Source organism: Plectrocnemia conspersa, unplaced genomic scaffold (assembly GCF_051122295.1).
Source record: "Plectrocnemia conspersa isolate PC_06_02 unplaced genomic scaffold, ASM5112229v1 ptg000013l, whole genome shotgun sequence".
Classification (NCBI taxonomy): domain Eukaryota; kingdom Metazoa; phylum Arthropoda; class Insecta; order Trichoptera; family Polycentropodidae; genus Plectrocnemia; species Plectrocnemia conspersa.
Window position 1 is genome coordinate 20,563,874 of NW_028277177.1, and position 23,411 is coordinate 20,587,284.

The 23,411-nt window shown below is 30.2% G+C and overlaps 1 protein-coding gene across 2 annotated transcripts in view; it reads left to right on the forward strand.

The window, feature by feature from the left end:
• The window catches only part of Arl4 (ADP ribosylation factor-like 4), a 106,888-nt gene that overhangs the window by 30,409 nt on the left and 53,068 nt on the right, over positions 1-23,411 (forward strand). For both annotated transcript variants that reach the window (XM_088202288.1, XM_088202289.1), the window contains exon 2: positions 12,392-12,447. The gene's annotated coding sequence lies outside the window, so the exon portion shown is untranslated. The remainder of the gene's footprint in view (positions 1-12,391; positions 12,448-23,411) is intronic.

Genomic DNA, 23,411 nt, shown 5'->3' on the forward strand with positions numbered 1-23,411 from the left:
GCTTTAATATTTTTTTGTAAATATTTAGTCGAGTATCCAATTTGAATACATGTACTCATTTAATTGTTTATCCTCGGAAAAACTCGAAAAAATTTCACTACTATTTATAACCCTCTAACGAGCTGCGTTTCTTAATTTGTTTTTATTTTATTGTCTGGCTTGTGCTGTTATTATTTTGGGGCAAAGGTCGAAGAGATTGTGGTGCGTTGCGCAAGATCACAACACGTTTCAAACACACGTGGGGAAGGTTACGAAATAATTATCGCGTGCGAATCACGATCTCGATTTATGACTGTGTAATTTATGCGTCGGTAATAACTCAATTACATATTATTTTGTATCAAGTATTATGCGAATAATCTAAGCAATCTGGTTGTAACAATATATAGTTGCAAATTTGTTGGAATTCTTATTGACAGTTGTACTACACATTATTTTTAAATCGAAAGAAAAAGTACGTCAATACATTAGTTAAAACTTAATATATTATGATGGGTAATTTAAGCTCTTATAGGATCTAATATGTACTCAATAATCGAATTAAAAAAAAAAAACATCTAGAACATTTTACTATTATGTTCAAGCCTATATTTATTATTCCAGGAAATATTTTCTTGTATTGAATCCAGCTATTAATTTCCAATAGCCTGAATTACAGACAAGCTTCTAGAATAAATACTCTTTAATAATTTCCGTGAATTCGATAATAATACAAATTCATTGTGGACGAGAAATAAAAATAAACGCCATTCGAAAGGGAAAATTTTCAACCTTAATTGCAACCGGACGATCGAGACAAAGGTAAAGCTTGGAACGTTTGCATTTACCTTGCGTTTACTCCGATGCCTGAAAATTATTTCATGAATTATTCACGGCACTCTCGAGTTTCGGATTTGCATTCAGAAAATTTTCCCGAAGCTCCCCGTAATACACCTATCGAATATGAAAAAATAAATTCAATTATTTATCACAAATGCGTGACCGTGTCTTAAGAGTTTTCCGGGAGTCCAAAATACAATTTTGTTTTGCACCGTTGCCGTAACTCTCAACAACAACAATAATCATAATAAAAAAAAAACATCTATCGAATTTGTTGTTCGAATGCGCCGTCATGTGTAAAGCGATCACTAAGAGATTATCTGTGAAATATGAGAATAGGAAAAAATACAATAGAAACACACCTGAGCCATGACTGGTATGGTGGACTTATTGAGTTGAATAATAAGTAATCGCATTTTTTGTTGCTCAACTGTCTTGCGGTTGACCAAGTCTTTCCTTAACCAATTATTTACTTAAACTAACAAATTATTCGCGGTTCATATTATTTAACAGTACAATTGTAAAGTTTTTGTAAAATATGTGTTGGAACCCCTGTAGATTCATAAGCTTTTATTTATTTTTTGAAACTAAAAATATTTCCTATGCTTCAACATGTCCATATTTAATTCCTAACTCATTGTCAAACACTGTAATATCAATATCATTTTTTCAATCTACAAGATTTTCGTTCATTGTTCTATAATTTGTAATTATAGTTAAAGGATATAATCTCTTCATCATTGTTTCACCATATAATATACATTCACCTTTGGTGCAACTTTTAAAATATAATGTATTATTTGATTCGAAATTTGAGCCATTTAAAATTTGTGTTGAAAATATTATTTTTTTGATTTTACATTTTAATTCGTGAAACATTTCTTTTCCCAGAGAAGTATTTATTGCAGAAATCTTTTTCATTAAAAAATGAATAATTACTCAGCTTGTAAAATATTAGTATATCTTCAACTTAAAGCTTCAATAGCGGTTTTTATGGATTTTAATACGTCTAATATTTTTATTAAAATATAAATATTTTCATCGTTCCATAATATCTCTAATTTAATATCGATTAAAGCGTTTTTTCTGCACAGTAGAAAGGGTTAAAAATCGCTCAATCTTTTTTACAAGTGAATTCCACCTTATTTTAATGTCTAATAATAACTCTAATTTGACATAAATTTAAAGTATTATATTTTTTGCAGAACCTTTTCTAAATAATTATATAATTTTTCGTGTCTCTTTAAGAATTTTTTCATATTTTGGTCTCATAAACAAATTCCTAGAGTTATTATTTTTATCGCCATATTATCTTCATCTTCGTTATGCACATCATGTTCGTTATCATCATCATTTTCATCTTCTACGTCGAAATCAGCTGATTTGTATTTTTTATACAACACATTTATGACGGCCAAATATATTCAATGATTCAAACAAAAAATATTTTCTCAAATTTTACCATTGCACTTTCCAAATTATTACGAATCCCGGGACTCGATGCATCGAAAACCCTGTGTATTCCCGGGTCGATCCGGGTTAGAAACTCTAATTTATTTATTATCCATTTAATTGGTATATACCATCAGAAGCGAGTTCTTTTATAAAAAAAATGCTAATTTCCAAAGGACAAAATAAGCAATATGAACTATTTAAGCATTTCTATGCCGCGTAGAACAAATCGGTTTTAAAATATTTCTAATTTTTTTTTTAAATGGTTAAATTAAAAAAAGTTAATTTATATTTAAAAAATCAGTATTTCAATGCTACATAGAGCTATTCAATTTTAGAATTCTTCAAATGTAAAGATTTTATAACAAAATTTTAGCAAAAGAATTGCAAAATTGCTAAATGTCAAATATAAAATTCAGGGTTTTTTATAAACAAAGAGCTAAAACGTTTTAGCTATTGAAGCATTTCCATGCTGCTTATTTATTCAATTATAGCCTTATGAATCGTCAAAACTTTGCAACTATATTTTTCAGTGTCATAGAGTGCACCTTATTAAATTTTGAAATAGATAGCATTAAATAAAACTCATTTACGTAAAAAAATGCTTAGTAAATTAGAATAACTCTCCTAACCTGATATGAAAATGGTTATAATTTTCAGTAGTTTAGTTTATTTTTTTTATCCAAATTTAGTTTGGAATGAGATTTTTTAAATATGTAGATAATAACCTTATTTATCTTCAATGCTTTAAAAATTTGTTATTTTTTTAAAAAAAAAAAGATTGTTGTAAATTTGACTAAATTTTAAAGAAAAAAATTATCCCAGGCAGAAGATAAGTAATATATCCGGGCGTATGAGGGTGTGTCTATATTTTTCTCAGGGTCCTAGAGTACAACCAAGCAAATTTTGGTACGGATAGTATTCAATAAAATTATTATTTATATATTCATGCTTTAAGTAGGTTTGAATTACTAAGCAAAATATGTTATATATTCTTCAAATGGCATATTTAACTTTATAGATATGTGTATATTTTCTAAATAAATATAATATAGTCTTTTGTAATAATCAAATATTTTATAATAAAAAAATACATTTTATAGTAAAAAAATGCTACATGTTTACCCAGAATAATAACAAGTATGCTATTTGCTTTATATTTTGCTTATATTAAAATAAAATAATTCCACGTAAGTGAATTTTCATATTATACATATACATAAAAAAATTTAAATTAAAATAAAAAAACATCTTAAAATATTGTAAAATAATCATAAAATTGTTTACTTACTCAAATAATTACTCATAACATATTTTGTATCGTTTTTTACGACATAGCATAGACTCAACTATAATTATTATTCCTTAAAAAAATATAATATTGTATATAAAACGTCCGACCGAATGATAAAACTTGTTGCATTTTTTATGGAACGGTATCTCTAATTCGGCGTATCAGTTGAAACGGTATTACGACGGTGTCAGTATATCATGATGGTCATTTACGGTGATCCGTTAGTCAGAGTATGTGCTTATTTTTATTTTCAAAAAACGTTTTCAAGAACTGTGCTGTTGAACGTGTGCGAATGTAGTAAAAATGAAGCGAAAGTGGCTAGAAAACAAAGAGTTTGGCATCCGATTGTTTTCTATGAAAAACTGCTTATTTCTGTAACGGCGCTTTTAAGTTGTCATTCTGGCATAATCTAATTAGAGAACGTTGAATGCTGCTTCTGTTCACGCGATAATGCGTTTTCTCATAGACGTGAGTGAAAATGTTTTATAAAAAAATATTACGTCTCCAAATCTGATTTCTGTATCCAATCGCCTTTTTATTAAATTCGATAGGAAATGGGTTTGTGATGTTGTATAAAAATATTTTGATCAGATTATTAAATTATGTGATAAAAAATATCTAGTAGATTATAATCTCAATAATATTTTGAGGAGATAATTAGGTAGATAAAACTATAGCATCAATAATAAATATGTAACATACATGTTATTCATAAAATATTTATTTCTTATTACACTGTATTATCTATTAGATCTAATAAAAATCATGTATTCTAGAAGGTTAACCTATGTTTATCTGAAAATGTTACTGCTTACTAAACAAAACATATAACAACCGTAAAGTAATGTCCAATTTTTTTATTTGTCTGTGTTTGACGAAAAAACTTTACTTTGATTTTATTAAGGTTTTCTATATATTTATTCGAAAAGATTTTAAACTTTATTAATATCTTTAGAGTTAATAGTGAATTGTAAATATTGCGTATCAATACGATTTAATGTCGCAATGAAAAACAGTTTCAATAAAATTATCTTTGCTTAACATTTCGTATCTTTACTCTGTGAATAAATCATGAGTCATTTGCTCTATATAGTAGCATCTGACTGAATATCTTTTCAAGTTGACAGCATGAATTAAATTAATTATTATAGCTTTCGGCATTTAAAATATATAAATATAGAAAATTCCAGTTATATGTAATATAATTATTACGGTAAGCTAGTGATACATTCTTAGAACAACTATGTTAATTTATCAAATTAGTAATATTAATTATTTTATACATTTTTATAAAATATTTTATATATTATACATATACATATATGATATCCCTTGATACGATATTCTGCTCACAAAAAGAATAGGCCGCAAATTACCAATTTGTACGCTAGATAATCCTGATACAAATCTGCAGATTTTGAAACGAAGCTTGATTGAGGGGAAACGCGTGTGAATAACGAAAAAATACACACACACAAATACGTTTCGCAGCATTTCATTATTTCGCATGAATTATATTACGCGTACGCTCGTTTGTGTGTAACGTTTACGTTTTTCTCATTGCGCCCGCGGGCTACGTATAATATAATATTATTTTTTATTTTAACGTGGAAGGTGTATTTTTAGCTTTTTACGTTATGCGTTACGTTGCGTTTCGTAACGCTCCTCTCTGGGGTTACTGCAACCGCTAATGACCGGAACTGGAAGTAGCGAGTAACGTAAATGAGACGAAATTAGATAAATTAAACGAAACAATGAGAGTTTATGAAATGAAAGGAATCAGACCGTGATTCACGCGATGGAATTTCCTCTCGATGATTTTCCTGTTGTCTTTCACTGCCCAATAAAAATACCTACATAAATGATTTGCAAGCTTATATTTTTTATTTAAGTATTTTTTTCTAAAGAGATACGCCACTTCTAATTAAAGCAATCCTTTAAAGAGTTTTTTTTAAATATTGTGTATTTTTTCATTATGTTTTTTTTTTGGTGTATAGATATTCCGGTAGTTTTAAAATTCGCATGGACAGTGTCAAAAACATGATTTAAGTTAGTATACATTATATACATACATATGTATATTTTTTTCTTATGGCGATATTTTCCTTTTATTAAAAAATCATATCTATCTATATAATTATTTATACACTAAGGATAAACATATTCGTGTTTCCTCGAATGTCTTATTAATAAAAAACAGCAAGGTCAACTTATGATATTTTTACCTGCTGTTTGTGTTATACCGTTTCTAAAGATGCATCTATCGCATCATTTATGTTTTTGTTGCGTTGTGAAATCATCTTTGGAGTTTTGTTTATTAATAAGCGAATTGTACGTTGCGCTATTATGGTAATCAATCATTTCTTACCGTAACTGAAAACGGTATAAAATTACTATATACATATGTACATATCCGTCGAATTAAGCTGGTAAAAAATAAGTTTGTTACGTTATGTACAATGGTTGAACGTTGATAAATTACATTATTTGAAAACAAACATTAGATTTTGGGAGGTCTGCTTTGTATCGACCTCAAACTATGAATAAGGGCTTATTCATGTGTGTCTAAATACGGTTAACCACAATAGGGACTGAAAAAGCATGAAGAAGAGTGTTTTTTGTCTGAATGAATGTGTTTGATTCGACTTATGTGATTTGGAACATGTTTTATAGCTTTTTTGGCTTTATCTGTTTGATTGATAAATATAAAAAAAATACTAATGGTTTTAATTGCTTTAAATTTGTTTAAAATATAAACAGGAGAACTTATATCCATATCGAGTGGATTAGAGCTAATAAAAAATTAATAAAAGAACTGACTATGTTAAAGCAAATAAAGTATATGCAAAATAGTAGACAATATCTATATACCTAGGCAAAAATGTGTTTTAAATTCTAACTCAAATTTTCTTTAAATACTGTTTTAAGTTACTTCATACGCGATGTTATAGCTGTTGATTATTTTTTTAACACCATTAATTCGTATCTTGTATTCATATTCGTATCGTATAGTAGTTCAGTTAATATATTAGCAGTTACACGTGTAAACATACGCAGCCACAATACAAGCTAAAACGTTGTGTTTATTCTCGAAAATTATGAGAAAATGGCAAATCAAAAATTTCCATAAAGCCTTTTTTTATTCAAAAGCAAATTTGTACAAATATTTTTAAACGTTTTACAACTTCTGCATTGTTTTATTCCACTGCATAAGAAAGGGTGAATTCGTGCCAGATGTTCGAAAATATACATGCTTGGAAGTTTTTAATAGAGGTTCGAAGTATTCGAATGGCAAAAAAATGCTGACGATTTTTTCAACTATCTTAGCTTCAGTAATTTAAGAACGACTATTAAGATTTCATTAATCTTAACTCAACAAAATACAAAAAAAAAATATAAAAACACTTTTGTATTTACTCTGTTAAAAAAGAAAACGACACATTTTTTCAAATCCTAATGTGCAGCTGTTTACTTATTCCAATTCTGGGCGTGCCTGCAAAATAATGTATTTTTAAAACTCACCAAGAGTTAAATTGCTTCTAATATTTTTGTAATAGTAAAAAAAATATTTAAATATGAATACCGAAATACCGTTATTTCCATTAGGCCAATACCAATAATTTATTTGTACAAAAATCTTAAAAATAAAAGAATAATGCCCGGTATTCAATGTGTTAATCAGAATAGAAGAAACAGCTCCGTGTGGAAATTGTCAGATTTCAAAAATGTATGGGGGCTTTCTGAAAAAAATGCTTGTCGATGAACTTAAACCTCGTATTTTTAATATTCCAAAGAGGTGTTTTATCTTTATCTTATTAGAAATACGAAAAATGTAAAGTAGTAACAGTTGTTTTGACAAATTTCTCTATGATTCGGGTATAAATACGGGAGACCAAAATTTCTTTGTAACTCGTCGACTCAATTTAGATCGATTCGTTCTTGTCCTTCGATTATTCGTGTCCATTAAGATAAATCTTCATCCTGTTGAAGTGTATTCTCTTCAACGATCATCCAGTTCTCTGTTCATCAATAATATAAAAATATCTACAATAATATATTGTATTATTATCAATAAGCTTTTCGTGTGTTACGCTGCTCCTCGGTTCATCATATAAATGCTGACTTCGCAACATACTGTAATATAAATTATTAAACATATCCTTAACCCTTTGACCGCGGATGGCACCTATAAATGCCATCAAAAAAATCGCCACTGTGCACCGGGCACCTAAATGTACTATGGACTTTTGAGCCTTGTAATATGTATATAATTTAAGGTTAAAAAACATATTAAAAACATAATATTTAAATAAATTATGTCATAAATAAGTTCTCCCCCATATATTAGTAAATTTCGAAATGGCACACAAAAATATCTGCCTCTGTGAAAGGGTTAAGATACCTTAAGTTTTGTGGACCAGATAGATCACTGCAATATCAGATGCAATGATATAAACGAATTTTATCTCTAGTTAAAACATGAAATATTATTTTACGTCATGATTTATTATTGAATAAAGATACCTGCATTTATAAAAAAAATATGATTTGATTGTAGTTAAATTCAGATAAAAATTAAATCGCACAAAGATCACAAGGGAACAAAAACTTTCAGGTTCAGTAAATGGTACATAAGGCTTTTTTTTAAATAAACACTTACGTCAATTTTGAGTTTTCATTTATATTATATTAGCCCTCGTATTTATATATTTTTTAAAACTAGTATTCGACAGGTGTATATAATATTAAGATTGTCGAACCTATCCTACATTTCATTGTCCACGTAGCGAACCCCACCCCATTGTGTTTGCTTATACGTGCAGAACACTCTAAACCACCTTAGATAAGATAAATATAGATAAAGCACTTCTTTTTATCGTTCAGATATGAAGGTCCGCTTTTGTGTCGCCGTCGAAGGTCACCTGTTCGAAAATCTTTTATAAATCGTTCACGCTTTCCCGTTTCCTATATTAACGGAAATCAAAGCGTGTAATGGGAATTCCTCTGGATGATTTACGGCGCTCACCATCACCTACCTGTATGGTGTAGTACGTATTTATCTCTTATATGCTTCTTACCTGTACTGGTCAATGGTCAGCACGTACCAACCGGTCGATCCTTCCGACACTGTGTTATTACGTGGGCACCAAATTACACGTACACGTGTAACGGTACATCCATACCTATCAATGTACGATATTGCAATTTCAGTGCCTAAACGCGCATTATATATCCACGGGGCGTTCGCGAGGTCCCGAAAGTCGACCTCTGCCGATTTGGCCCTATAATTTGATGATGGTGCATTAGCATCGTTATTGGCTGTTTAAGGTGTCACGGAATCGATGCTTTTGAACTGTTCTGAATTTCATGAGCTCGAAAAGCAAATTGCGAATTTGGTACCTCTCGTTTATTTGTGAGTGAAATGAATGCGTTTTGAATTTTTATTGTAGACTTAATAAAATAAATTATGCAATAATTGTTTGAAGTATTAAAAAATTAAACCTGTATTTTAATGATTTATTTAAGATCGTTTGCGACTAATCGCAGAATTATTTAAAGAGTTTCCTGTATAGCACTCTGTCTGTCATGAGAAAAACCTATCGTTCAGATTATTTTTTTCCTCATGATCCATCGCCATATATTTTTATTTTTTCTTCCATTAGCAGTTCAAGGATTCTGTATTTAGGCATTTAGAATATTTTTCCAAGATCTTGATTTACCCACATTATAGTCTATTGTTGCAGACTCTTTCTTTCTACATAGTGATTTAGACTCTCTATGTAGATAGGCTTTCGTCAATCGTCTGTTCTTTAGTGTCGGAAAGTACCATATTATGTCATTTTACCGACTTCATTCGCCATCAGATTATCACTACAAGATATTTGGATTTTTATGAGGAACGCGTTCCACTTTGACGATCTATCAGTTATTCGTGTCCTTTATGACACCTTAATTTGCAGCATTCTTGAATCGGAATCTATCAATTGCAATCCCTAAATAACCAAATACTCTCTCTTAATCTAAAAAGTTCATTAAAGGTTATGGAGATACCTTTATAAAAGCAAATGTCGCTAAGCATTTATTCAAACTACTAAAGGTGTTGTTGACAATCTTACTACAAATTATTCTCGAGGAGTTTCAGAACGTCTTTAAGAGTCACGATCGCGACCTCTTCTGATGTCCGTTAGAGCCAAATCATCCGCAGTAGACGATTCACATATTGCTGTCGCCGTCCAGCTCCTTAATACGCTTTCATTGCACATTGATCGCGAAAAACTACAATTAAATCCGGTTTATATTATTTTCGAAAAACTGCGTTAATTGCATAGATTTCACGTCAATAAAAAAACGATCCACTAATACATTTGAAAACTTGGAAGATTTTCAGAATAGGCTAATTGTTTCTTGTTGCAGGACTGAAATATTTTTTAATATAACGCGGCGTTATTAAGATCAATTACTCAATATAATTACTGTTTTCTTTGCTAATGTAAAAAGTGTTCTCAAATAGAAACAATTTTAGGGCTTAAGAAATATTAATGCAGTTTAACAACCGAATTAAAAGCAGTTTCTTCTGACTTTATTCAAAAACTAATGTTGTTATAAGTATAGTAAAATAAATATCGCTTATTTAATTAGTTGATTGTTCCTTTCATTTAACGAATCGGGGAATTAAATTATCATACTTCATGTAACAAATAAATTTTAACTATATTTTAAACAAGATCGAAACAGAATAATAAAAACATAAAAGTTTTAAAAACTGCATATTTAAGTAATGATAATAGATTAACTTTTATAAAATACAATAATAAAAGCTTTCTTTTAAGTTGAGTTTTTTACAAATTAAATTATATTTAAAAAATGAGTTATCTGTAACAATTTATTTGGGGTATTAAATTTTTGACGTTTTTATTAAATACTGTTTTTTTGTTAATTCACGAATACACAGAATGCTGCTCACGTTGTTTAAAATTAATTGAAGTTTGAAAAACGGTAAACTTGGCAGCTTTCCAAGCTTTAAATTTCTCCGAGCTCATGATTCATGCGACGCTTTGTATTCGGGTGACCAAATTTTAAACTAAAACATTAAAATAAACATACTACGTAGTATAAAACTCACTACCGCATCTCACGTAAAGTGATCTTTTATTTGATTAGCATGAACTAATATAATGTAAACAATACAGTGTATTTTTATATGGAGAATTTTTTTGTCTTATCAAATTATTATAAGTCTTCCGGAATTTAATTATCATGATATGAGACCGAACTCGAGTTCATATCTAATTAAATAAATATTTGTCTGGGGGGATCTTATCTTATCTACTCGACTAGCGCGAGAAGTAAGCGGAGATACAGAGCCTGACAAATTAAACGCTGTATGTCGGAATGAAAGGACTAATTAGTTCATTTTTCCGGACCCTTCGAGTGGAAAAGCTTGGTCGTATTTTCGTATTAGGTTGTATCCGAAAATGTTAGCGGCTCATGTGTGTTCTTGTCGTAATGCCGCGGGCGTTCTTTATAGATATAATAAAAAATAGAAAGTACTATTATGTATCGTAGTGATTGTGAGCGGTTGTAAATTTTTCGAGATGAATCTCGCGCAGCATCACGATTTCTCTCATTAATTAATTTTTAGATCTAAAAAGACGCTTTTATCTCGTTTATATGTGTGTGTTTTTCTTTTTAGTGTATTTTATACTTCTTGTTCGCTGCGTTCATTAAAAGATCGTTATATAACAGAGATTATATGGCACGCGAGAGGATGCCTAACGATAGGACCATCCTTTACTCCTTTTTGTGTGTTTATAAATATATACTTTATACAAAAAGAAATGGAATTCTTTCAGGACTTTAATCCACTAATGATACTTTATGTTCGTCTAAAAGCTTCGCCTGCATTTATTAGAGTATCTGTTTGTATCACTTTTAAAAGTATAATGTATAAATATAGGGCAGTAATAAAAATAATATTTATGTAAATAATTAAATATATATGTATCATCCATATTAATAGCCTGCACTGAATTTTAAGTAGGTGCCACTATGACTTTGAAACTTTAAAAAATAGTTTCGAGCTAATAAAGGTCATACATAGAAAATAATATTTGACTGATGTTTTAACTCTTTAGTAGCAATTAGCATTTCCGCAAATTAATTAATTTATGCTTTAGTTTGAATAGTCTTAATCTTAAGAATAATTTACAAATCTTAAAATATAAATTCTGTACAATGGGTGGAGCCATTTTAAAGCAATTTATAAATATTTTTTTTAACAACTAATTTTTCAACTCTTTGAAATGTTTTTAATGTATTTCTATTTCATGAATGCATAACACAGCTTTAAAAAGGAATTATAATAAAAGACAATGTTGATTTATATCAGTATATACAACATTTCTCAATTGCACATTTTAACACATCGTTTGATCAAAGTAGCAATCAAGATAAAAAAAATGCGATTCATTTTTATGTAGAGCAGCGCTTTATAAAGTGTATTATGTTTTTTTTTTTCAATTTGAGAAGCGCTTATTCCACGTTAAATTGCATTACGTTCAATTCTGCGGCTTACGGTTCGAATTTCTCACAATTATCCTGACCGCATGACTTTACCACTGCATCGGATTTACTGCTACGGATTGATCATGTGAAAAATTCAGCGTTTCTTTGATATCAAAGGTCCCGAAACCGAGGCCGTAACAATCGGTGCATATCACTTTTTTCCCCATTAACACACAATAAATAAATTACTCGACTCAGACAACCATGACACAAATATTGATGAAATAATATATCTAAATCATACTTTTTTACTCTTTCCAGATTTCTACCATGCATCGGCCAACGCCTGTGCCAAACCGTCCGTGCCGAACCATAAAGTGAGTACATAGTACAATGCAACCATCCATTATTTTCGTTTAGACCGTGAATATGGTAATACCGGATGATGTTGAGATAAAAAATAACCATAAAACAATACGATTGGATGTATTTAACCATATTTTCCATTCAAAACATACGGTTGAAAGGCGCCACTAGTAGTATTATTACAAAGGCATTACTATTTTTTTATGATTTTTATTAAGTAGAAATTCTATTAATTAGGTAGCAATCATATGAAGCATTGTGGTAACTAAGGATTCTGTTCCTGAAAGCCTCGCAACATTGATAATGATTATATTTTATATCAAATATTAATTTTGTTATATTGCTATTATTAATCATGCATTATTTGGCTTCATATATCGTTATCATTTCGCTATAATTTGATTAAAATATATATAAAACCGTCTCAATGAAACAAATACAGATAAATTAATTTGATTAAAAAAAATCGATCTATCATATTCACAATAAGCTTGGCTTTACTTGGCTGTATAATATATACTAAACCGATGTTTAATTGTAAATATTGATCATGATAATTCCAAAGTTTAGAATAAAAATACAATGATGTTTTATATAAACTTCAAATCAAGATAATAATTAAAATGTAATTTAGAATTTAAGCTGTACGTCAATTATTTTTGATAATCGAACGAATAATAAAATTAAGCAGCTTTAAGGGTAGATTTTTTTTATTTATATACAAGTTTTCTTTGTAGTGAAAATTAATATCGATTTTTTGTTACGATAATAGGTAATGAGTTTTTTTTTAAAATCAGTATAAATCTTAAAAGAGCTTATAATTAAACTATTAGTATGTAGAATAATTATTTTCATTAAGCGAATATCTACGATTATTTCTCTTAAATAAAAAATACTTATCTTCAGATTCTTTAATTACTGATTAAAATTTAATATTGCAAAGAAGTTAAATAATGCAATTTTAAGACAAATAGTAAAATATGTATGTATCATAAAATAATTTGAATAAAATCCATTTTGCATCGAAATTGAATATGAAAAAATCATTGAATTTAAATTGTCAAAAATCATAACCCCTACTAATTCAGTATATATAAATTGTTAGTGAGTTATAAAAAGTTTTTTTGAACATATTTTAATATAAAATGAAGTATTTCATAATAAAATATACATGTATATAATATATATATATATATATACATATATTTATGAGTATTTCCGTATATACATACATATATTTAGGCGAATGCCCCCATCACTTTCCACCCCTCGTGAAACCCATCGCAGACGATTGAATAATATTATTATTGCCGAAACGGCGTTAAGCCATCGTTCATTGTGGGAAATTAAATTGAATTATGTATATGTATGTATATAATATAATGATCCAATTTAGTTATACTTATATGTGCTCTGACCAATGGCTTTCATCAATTACGAGTTTGTTAATCAAATTTGTTTATCTGTAACTTTAAATATGTGATTCAACACTGAGACAATTCACCGCATAAATATTTTTTTTTTTAAATTAGTACTGTAATACACAAATAAATGCACTGGTTAAACAACTGGGGACGCATAGCAAATTATCCGGATGCACAGACCCTCAACAACGCGCCCTATCGAAGCTGTTATTTTCTTGTTGTCCTCTTCAGTATCTAAGGAGGATCTCAAATCAGTAGAAAAAGCTCTAGGCTGAAGTCTATTTTTAATGTCCCGTTGGGAGCTCTATCTGGAAAGTACCGAATATGCAGGCTCCGCCGCAATATCAGGGATCTCGATAAGAGGCCATCTCCGGAAGATGCCTTAAATTGAACTCGAGCGGTGTTGGGCTATCTGGGGTGGAGATTTCAATGGGGCCGGCCGGCCAAGGACGAAACTTGGCGAAGAGCGGCCCGTTTACACGCATTGTTTTCTTAGTAAAATGCATAAAACTACGTTATTACTGATAAAATGTTTGTTTGTTTTATACAAACGTAATGGTCGATCATGATTAATTTATTTTATTTTTCTGATTAATTTGATTTTGATTTTTTTTGAGACACGTCTGAATTTAATGTAACATATTAGTGAAAGAATCTCATTTTATAATATTTTATGCTAAAGCATTTGCATTACATTTCTGCATACATATTAAATAAATAATAAAAAATGGATATGTCTGATATTGATTCTATGTATCATAATAATCGTATCTATTTATTCAAAGCTTAAACGACAAACATGTGTTTTGCACTAGCTTATCTGTTTATTTACTCACAGATATGGAATATTCATTGCAGGTTTGACGAATATGTGTTATAAAATATATGTTGCTACAATGCAAGTATTTTTTTAATACTGTAATATTATCATTCGTTATTTCTAGTAAGTTGAACTATCGATGAGTCTATCGTTAACATTCGTCATGCGCTATTGAATTCAAGGAATTGTTATAATTATTTGTATAATGCCGTATATTTCCCACGAAAGTCTGCTACATATGCAGAAATGAACTTTCTATGGAGTAGATAGTTAATTTTCTTATTACGTGTATTTTATCTATGAATATCAAAGGTATTTTTAAGTAGCTAGCGTTGTAAATATTTGCAAATTGTAAAGGTTAACGAACCAATACGTTCTCGTTAAGTTTTAATTCGCTTTTGGGCAAGCGTCGAAAATCAAGTTATATCTTTCACAAAAACAATGTCGAGGTAGAACAACCGGTGGGCCGATAACAACAGGTCCGTAACCCCCCAATTTTATGTACGCATAATTATTATTCGATCGTCAGTTGGGAGTCCCTGACATTTGAAGCTCATATCGTAGCGGTAACGGTACAGCGCTCTGTGCTCGCGCAACCAGAACTGCATATTAAAGTTAAATCTCCATAGGGCACCTGTGCTGCCATGGTGTGGTATGGTTATTTCGAAATGTATAGTGATGTAGGTACTACAATTTCGAATACCGAATCTGACGTCCGGACGAGCAGGGTATAAACAGAGTACAAACAGGTGTTCAGAACAACACGTGCCGGATTACGATCGAGTTCTTGTAGAATGTTTTGTAAATAGATACCTCTCACTCATACATATAATCCATCCAATTTATTTTAAAACTTTTTAAAGCCTTCTAAGACATTTAGTATCAGTGCCATAAACTTATGAATGATTATTTGAGTACACAGCAAAATGGGTCGAGTTTTAGTTGAGTGTTATATAATCTTAACAATCGCGCAATAAAATATTTTATATTTGTGGAAAAATCTGTATTGTTCTGATTTTTAATCAACGTAATAAAATCTTAATCAATTACTCCATAATTGAAGTATGGTATGATGCGGGTGTCTATTATACAATCATCGTATTAGGAACACCAAATCAGACGCAAAGCGTAATTAAATAATGCCTCAATTACCATATAATCAGTCATGGTACACATGCATGCATTAAAATTTATTTCAACCCAAATTACAAGACAAATTACTCGCGTTAAAACACACACGCAACGTTTTACAATCGGTATTTCATTACGATGTTAAACCATTTTTGGGTGAAGGTAAATAGCAAATAGTTGCCATAATGCGCAATCTGAAAATCGAAATTTTGCCTTGAGCCGCTCCATCAGATCTTATCATCGAAAGCGCCGAAATTCCTGACACTTTTTTGAGTATTCGCAATAAGGTCAGATTTCGTTCGGCGAAATTACCCGTGGGACCTAAACCCAATTAGTCTGGGACGAAATCGTCTTGATATCGGATTCGCTATCCCGCAATTAAATATGCAATGGATTGGGCTAATAAGGACACCGACCTAATGTAATCCTGGGCGCCGTCGGAATAATTTTTACTTAGTCCAGATTATCCACTCTGAATATTAAATAATCTAGGTAGATTTTCAGTTAAAATGTGTATTATTATTATATACAAATGAAATAAGTGCAATGCTTTATCATTTATTTGAACTCGTTATGAAGTAAAATACGCATTGATTTCAAGTAGTTAATTCTTATTCGGTCTACTGATATCTATTCAATTAATTTGAGCTTGACTTTCATTCCACCTTAAAGGTGGCTCACCTTTCTGATTGAAGGACATGAACTTTAAAGCAATCTGTGAGGACTACTCAAAAAGTTTTCGAACTACTATTATTTTTTTGACTTAGCTACAGTTTGTTGGACATTATCCTCTTTATTTTAATACATTATTGCTTGTTCTAAAAATGGTTAAAAATACTAATTAAACACAATTATCTCGCAAACAATTTTTTAAATGCTACTGAAAAAAACACATTTTATCTAATGTGTTTATATTTATAGGAAATTAGTGATTTCTCCGGACACAATGAATACAACCATATTTGTATCATAGTGCTTCTTGTAGAGCTATTTGAGAAATCGTCATTATAATTATTCTCTTCAACAATATGGATAACTTATTATTAATAAATATTGCTTTGTTTTTTAGAGCCGTGCTTTGTTATTTTTATTTCTTTTTGCTCAGGAAATTTTCTAATCTCTAAAATAGCAGACACTAAAGCTTACCAATAAAGCGATGCACTATTAAAATAACGTCGTGAAATAATTAAAAAAATCTGAATTTTTTAAACATTAATTAATAAATATAGTGAATAGCCAAATAAAATCTACATTTTCATTAAATATAATAGCATTTTATTATCAATCAAATACAAAGATTGTGTTTAAGTATCATCGGCGGTATTTACTATGACCAAAATTCATAGAATTCGTTCGTTGAACGAAATAAATGTTGGAAAAGATCACGCAGATCGTAATTATAATATGAAAACGATGAAATTATGTAATAATAATTAAGCATTTTCATTATTTTAATTAATCATGATCTACATGATTAATCAAAAATCAATAATATAATAAGATATTCATTTTAATTAATTATTCATACGATTAATTAAAATAATCAACACTTTTTTTAATTAAATAATATTTTTAACATCAGTAAAAGCCGACAAAAAAGACTTTATCAATTTTTTATTTAATATTCGAATAGTTGAAAACTACGAATAATTGAGAACCTCAGTTGTAACGCTTTATGCTAGTCATGATGTTACAACGATTGACTATAACTCAAATAATAATTTGGTACTTATTTTATAATTGATGCCTAATACCTGAAAGACCTGGGTTCAAATCTCACGCGAATCATGTGTTTTTAATTTCTATAGTATCTTGGAAATCTTAATCGTTATTATTATGCATTTATACTTATGGTCGATTATCACAGATCAGGTTTTGCTAGATTTTTCTAATCTCACGGATGAATAACGTGATGAATAATTAAAATAAAAATCGAGGTAGATCATGCTTAATACTATATATTGATTATAAGATATAATAATAGTTAGATAGATGTCACTGACGTTGAAGTAACGCATTGGACTAACGCCTGTCGTGTAACTAATGTTGTAACGAAAGATTTACAATAAATAAATTGAGCTATTATGCATTCTCCGTTTATTTGACGATATTAGTATAAAAGCAATTATAAAAGTTCGTTAACTTTTTTAACGTTTAACTACAGATTGCAAATATATTTGTGAGTCGTTAATAAAGTTTCGAGATTGCATTCTTAAATTAGTATTCGAATTTAATTGCTCATAAATGTGGTGGTAACTTTATTTAATTTGCTATCTCACAGTAAATTAAATAACGTACATCAGCCATTTAATGTCTTGTTTGATATTAAGACGGGGGTACAGTCTTAGATGACTTAATCGCTTCTGTTCCCATTTCGATGCGAATATTCTGGATTATAAGGGTAGAATATGGTTGAACTACTCCTTATTTTATGTCACCGATGACATTTTCTAACATCGTCTTTGTCATACGTTATTACGAAACATCAAAGCAGCGCTCGCCGTATTAGATACCCTTACCCGTCCTACTTAATCTAGCACATTAACCCGCGCGCCCAAAGGTTATACAATTATAATATAGTACCCATTGCCGCGATGGTCGGATTTAATCCGATTTTCTTGAATTTGAGCCGATTATGACCGTGAATACGGTTTGTCGGAGCTATTCAGCCGAACTGAAGACCATTTCGTCGCGATAAAGTCACCGCGCCCCATACTTGTATATGTATAAGGGTCGTTAGATTTTTATACCCCACATGCCGATGCGCCCCTTGCTAAAGAAGATTTTTACCTCCCCAATATGATCTCGAATCACCTCGACGTGTTTTATGTGTTTGCATTACGTAATGGTTTAATTCTATGCCTCGTGTGTTTATGTCACAATCAAAGATTTACAGCGACTTGTGTGCGAAACAGTGCCAGGCATAGATAAAAGGCGACAGCTAAGCGGAAAAATATATATTTGTTCACGAAAATGGAAAATATAAGCAGACAAGCTTGTTTATATGTGAAAAAAATGTTGGAATTGATATATGGCGTTGTAAGTGGGTGGAGGCGGTTTCAAGGCATAAAAAATAAATATTTCTTGAGGTTTCATTTATATTTTAAATAAATATTGGAATATACATAGATACAAAAGAAATATTCTGAAAGTAAAATATTTCTAAAAAAAATATATTTTACAATTGATATACCTTTTTGAATCGCAAGAAGGCTCGCTTCTGCTCTCTTTATTGGTACCTAGTTACAATAACCTTATTCTTCTGTAATCAATTTACAAAGCATGGTTCTGAACACCTCTTAGCAAAACATTATTTTTAAGGTTTTCCTTACGAACGTCGTGTTTTCCTGCATAAATTCCGCAGTTGTTTCTATATAGTGCAGATATATGGATCACATTATACACGATCATTTCATACGGACCCAAGCAGAAACAGCAGTGCTGTCCTCATTTCATTCAGTTTCTTCGCTCATTTTTTCTTTTTGAATATCTACGTATACTTCATAGCGTTCTTATTTTTTGCTTTTTTGATGAGTATAAAGATATTTAGTAATCTCTAGCGAACAATAAAGATATGCAAAACACTTAAAATTCAGGTTTTCAACTATTTTTATGTTTAATTAACATTTACTTGTAATGAATATAGCTATATTTTTGTCGTGACCACGAAGGAAAATACTCGATTTATTGTTTTAATAAGGGGTAAATTTCTTAGTACGATACACGCGTTTTTAATCAATGATTTTTTAGCCACAAAGTTTGAAATATGGCTGTAAAATCGATTCGTTCCCCTGAATTCTCGTTATTCAAAAAGGTGGTAATTCTGTGGTAAAGCCCTGAGTGGAAATTCTAAACTGATGTTCTGATGGAAATCCTGATATACATGATTACGTATGGCAGTGTAATAGCTTTTATGTACTTAAGAATGAGGTTCAACTTAAGTCATCGACCCTTAAACCAATTCCGATGATTCGGGACAAAACCAGACTTATTGTGGTGTATAATACTGATATGTATATTGACGTAGCAGTAGTGTTTTATAATTAAGCCACTATAGAACGAAGGTCACTCATTTAGTAACGAACTCATGAGCAGCAACAGACGCTTTTTGTTATAAATATTACATTTTTTGTTCCGAGAGCAGTTGTCATATAACTTCTATACTAAATTGTCCGATTGAAAACATAATAAAATCTATCTTTACTCGAGTCGCAGTTTAGAAATAACAAATTATTTTATGTTATGTTAAAAAATATAATCAATAAATGTTTCATCTAAGACATCATAATCTTCTTAAAACCTTTACAATAATATGATTCAGCAATGATGTGCTTCATCAAAAGCTGCTAAGCTATTACGTTAGATTTAAAATCGGTGTATTTGGCAACATAATTATCCTATGAAATGTGTAAATCTTTGAGCGATACTTGCTCGAATTTTTTTTTTTGTAAAGTAAGGTCCAACGGATTCAGTGAAATTGCTTCGTATATAATAATGTATTCCGTTCAAGGCAATTAAACCAGCACGATAGATCAGTGACATAAGTCGATTAGTAATACCTTAATTCAAATCCTGTTAAATTGGTATTAGTGATTAATATTTAATCATAACCGTCACAGATAACTTTTTCCTAGATTTTCCTAATCTCGAGGATGTAATCGTCATTGTTACATAATTAAAATTGGGATAGGTCGTAAATATAAAAAATGCTCTAGTAATATAAACAAAAAAAATTGTTTCTTAGTAAATTCTAAGAGGTTTTATTACCCTTTGAACTAGTCCTTAGCAACTCAATAAAACATAACTATGATTGCTGGTTCTGACAATTTTTTTAGACATATAATTACCATCCTTTTTTTAAATACTGATATTTGAATCCTTTGGCTCATTAAAATATTCAGTCTCATATTATTTTGCAAAACATACATAATCAAGTCAAATGAAAGATTAACATATGAGCCCCAAACCATTATAATAATAATGATTTAGTATTGGAAATGGGTTAACTATGGAAAAAAATATAATTTTTTGATCTTAATTGCAATTTAAATAATATTGCTAAAACTTATTTTAACATACATTTATGTGCTTAAGAATAGAACCAATTTAAGTTTGAATAAATTATATCTAATTATTTATAGATCTTTAGAACTCAAATATCGCAGATTGACATTGACACTAACCTAACCGCGAATCGCTCGTCTAGATTTCGCCAACGTCGGAATTTGCATTAATAATTCACGAGAAATACTCACCGAGACGAAAGGGATTGATCGCTCGTAAACAAGATCCTGGTGCTATCAAATATTTACTTGTCTTTCTTTTTTTCTTTCACTCCGCTTTTCTCACGTCTAGACTTTTCTTCGGCGACTGGCTGTCAATCCAACTCCATCCATCAGACTGCGATTGTCGCAGTAGGCTGAATATTCGTTCATCAATTTACATTACATATAATGCATATCCTCACGAGTCACTTTGTGAAGTTGTCACAAATGTTTCCCACACGATTATATATAATATACGGTAACCAAATACCCACCGTTCGAAGAGACGCAAATAAAGGCATGTCTAATTATTTTGCGAAATCAGAAATTAGACCTTTTACGTCGCAGGGATTCTATTTATGTGTACGAAGACCGAGGGGAAATTTGTACGCGAAAATCTCGGGTTGACACGGAAAATTTATGTTTTGCGCACCAGGCCTAATGTGGATTTATCAGATTTTGAAATTGTATTGACAATGCCAAAGGAAAATGCGGATTAAATGCTTGATGTTTTTCTTCAATTGCTTCAATTGAAGGAAACATAAAAATATTAAAATAATTTTTTATCAATGTAAAAATAACAAATATTCACATAATCCTCAAATTCAATTTATTATGTAATAAATTTAGATTTAAGCGTATTATTACAGTAAACTCTCAATTTAACGACCTAGTTGGCTGTAGCAGGTGTCGGTTATTGTCGAATGACCCTAAAATGGCGTCTATGCTATACCACTTAAATCCGACATATTTTTAATATCGAATAATGATGATATAGTAAGAAAAGGTTTATATTATTATCGATAACTTATTTAATAAATCAGTAAATTATATTTTCTTATACTAATGTTTGTATTATAGGTAAAAACGTAAATGGTTATGTTTTTATTATACTTAATGTAGCAATTTAATAATATCGTTCATATAAGCTACATTACATTCCATCAAAACCTTGGGAATACCCACTATTTCTAAAAGTTTTCTACCATTGTTTTAACGAGCTTCTAATTGTCATTTCAACAATAATTAAGCCAAGCAATATTTTACAGGCGTCACTTTCGTGCCGTAATTTTACCTCGTTATTAATTTGAGAATACAACTCGGCGAACTAATGTCATTTGTATATGTGAGTCACTCACTCTCTGACTAAAGGTTAAAATTAACACAATGCATTATTATTACTTCAGCTAATGATAGCATTATTGTACGTTAGATAATTTATAGTTTTTTTATTATAAATATTTTAAGGGTTTTCCTTGTCCGTGTTTCCTTTCGAGGTATCGATGTATCGATCACGTCGAATTCCTAAGGACGAACGCATCAGATATGAAGTCAGAGAGGTGGATAGCCATCGTCACCGTTTAAGGCGAAATTTTGCAAATAAAACAACGAGGAAATCTTGAACGGTTGCTCACGAACCGGATTGGCTCTCTTCGCTCATCGTCTCATCTTCCTTCATCAAATGCCTCTTCTCGTTTCACGTTCACTTCACTCTTCTCGTAAACTCGTTACGTTGGCCCGGAGCGTATTAACGTTTTGATCGAAGGTATAATTAGTGACCGAGGCTCGCTCTTATGTTGTTTACTGCTCGGTATGCAAAAACAGCGGTAATTATGTGTATTATAGTACGACAGAAAGCGCGAGTGGAGGGAAACATATGATGATAATAAAAAAGACACACCTATTTGTATACAAAACAAAATAAAAAGTATCAATAAAACCACAGGAAAAACCTGCGATAATTATGTCCAATATCACACTCTTCTTTCCTTGTTTTTATTTTGACAGTCTTATATTTTTTTTGTATACGTGTAATAACATTTCATAAAAAAATCATCGTTACCCGATTTGTGGAGATATACAAAAGTCACCCTGATCCACAAAAATATGATGAAACGTGTATTCAGAACCTGTTGTTGTTTGATAGAAATATTTACAGATCTTAAATCAAATGCCGTCAAGCGCTAGTAGACCAAGAACGCGTGTTTCATCTGCATCGTTCCGCGGTCACTAACCTCTTGTGCCTATCGAAAGCGGTGATAAAATCCCTCAATTTTTAAAAAAAAAATATGAAGAAAATTTTTTTTGTAATTGCCGAAATTACATAAATTGCTCATATTGTCAGGTTAAAATTGTGCACTGTTATAGATTTTTTGTCTTTTTAAAATTTTTAATTTTATTGATGTCTTATGTATTTTTTCTTTTAATATATTTTTTAAATAAATAGTCTTAATACCTTTTATTGTTCATATTAATTAATCATCACGATATTCATCTGTGAGGTTAGTAAAAGTAAGGAAAACCTATTCTGTAATTATCAATCAGAATTGTAATTA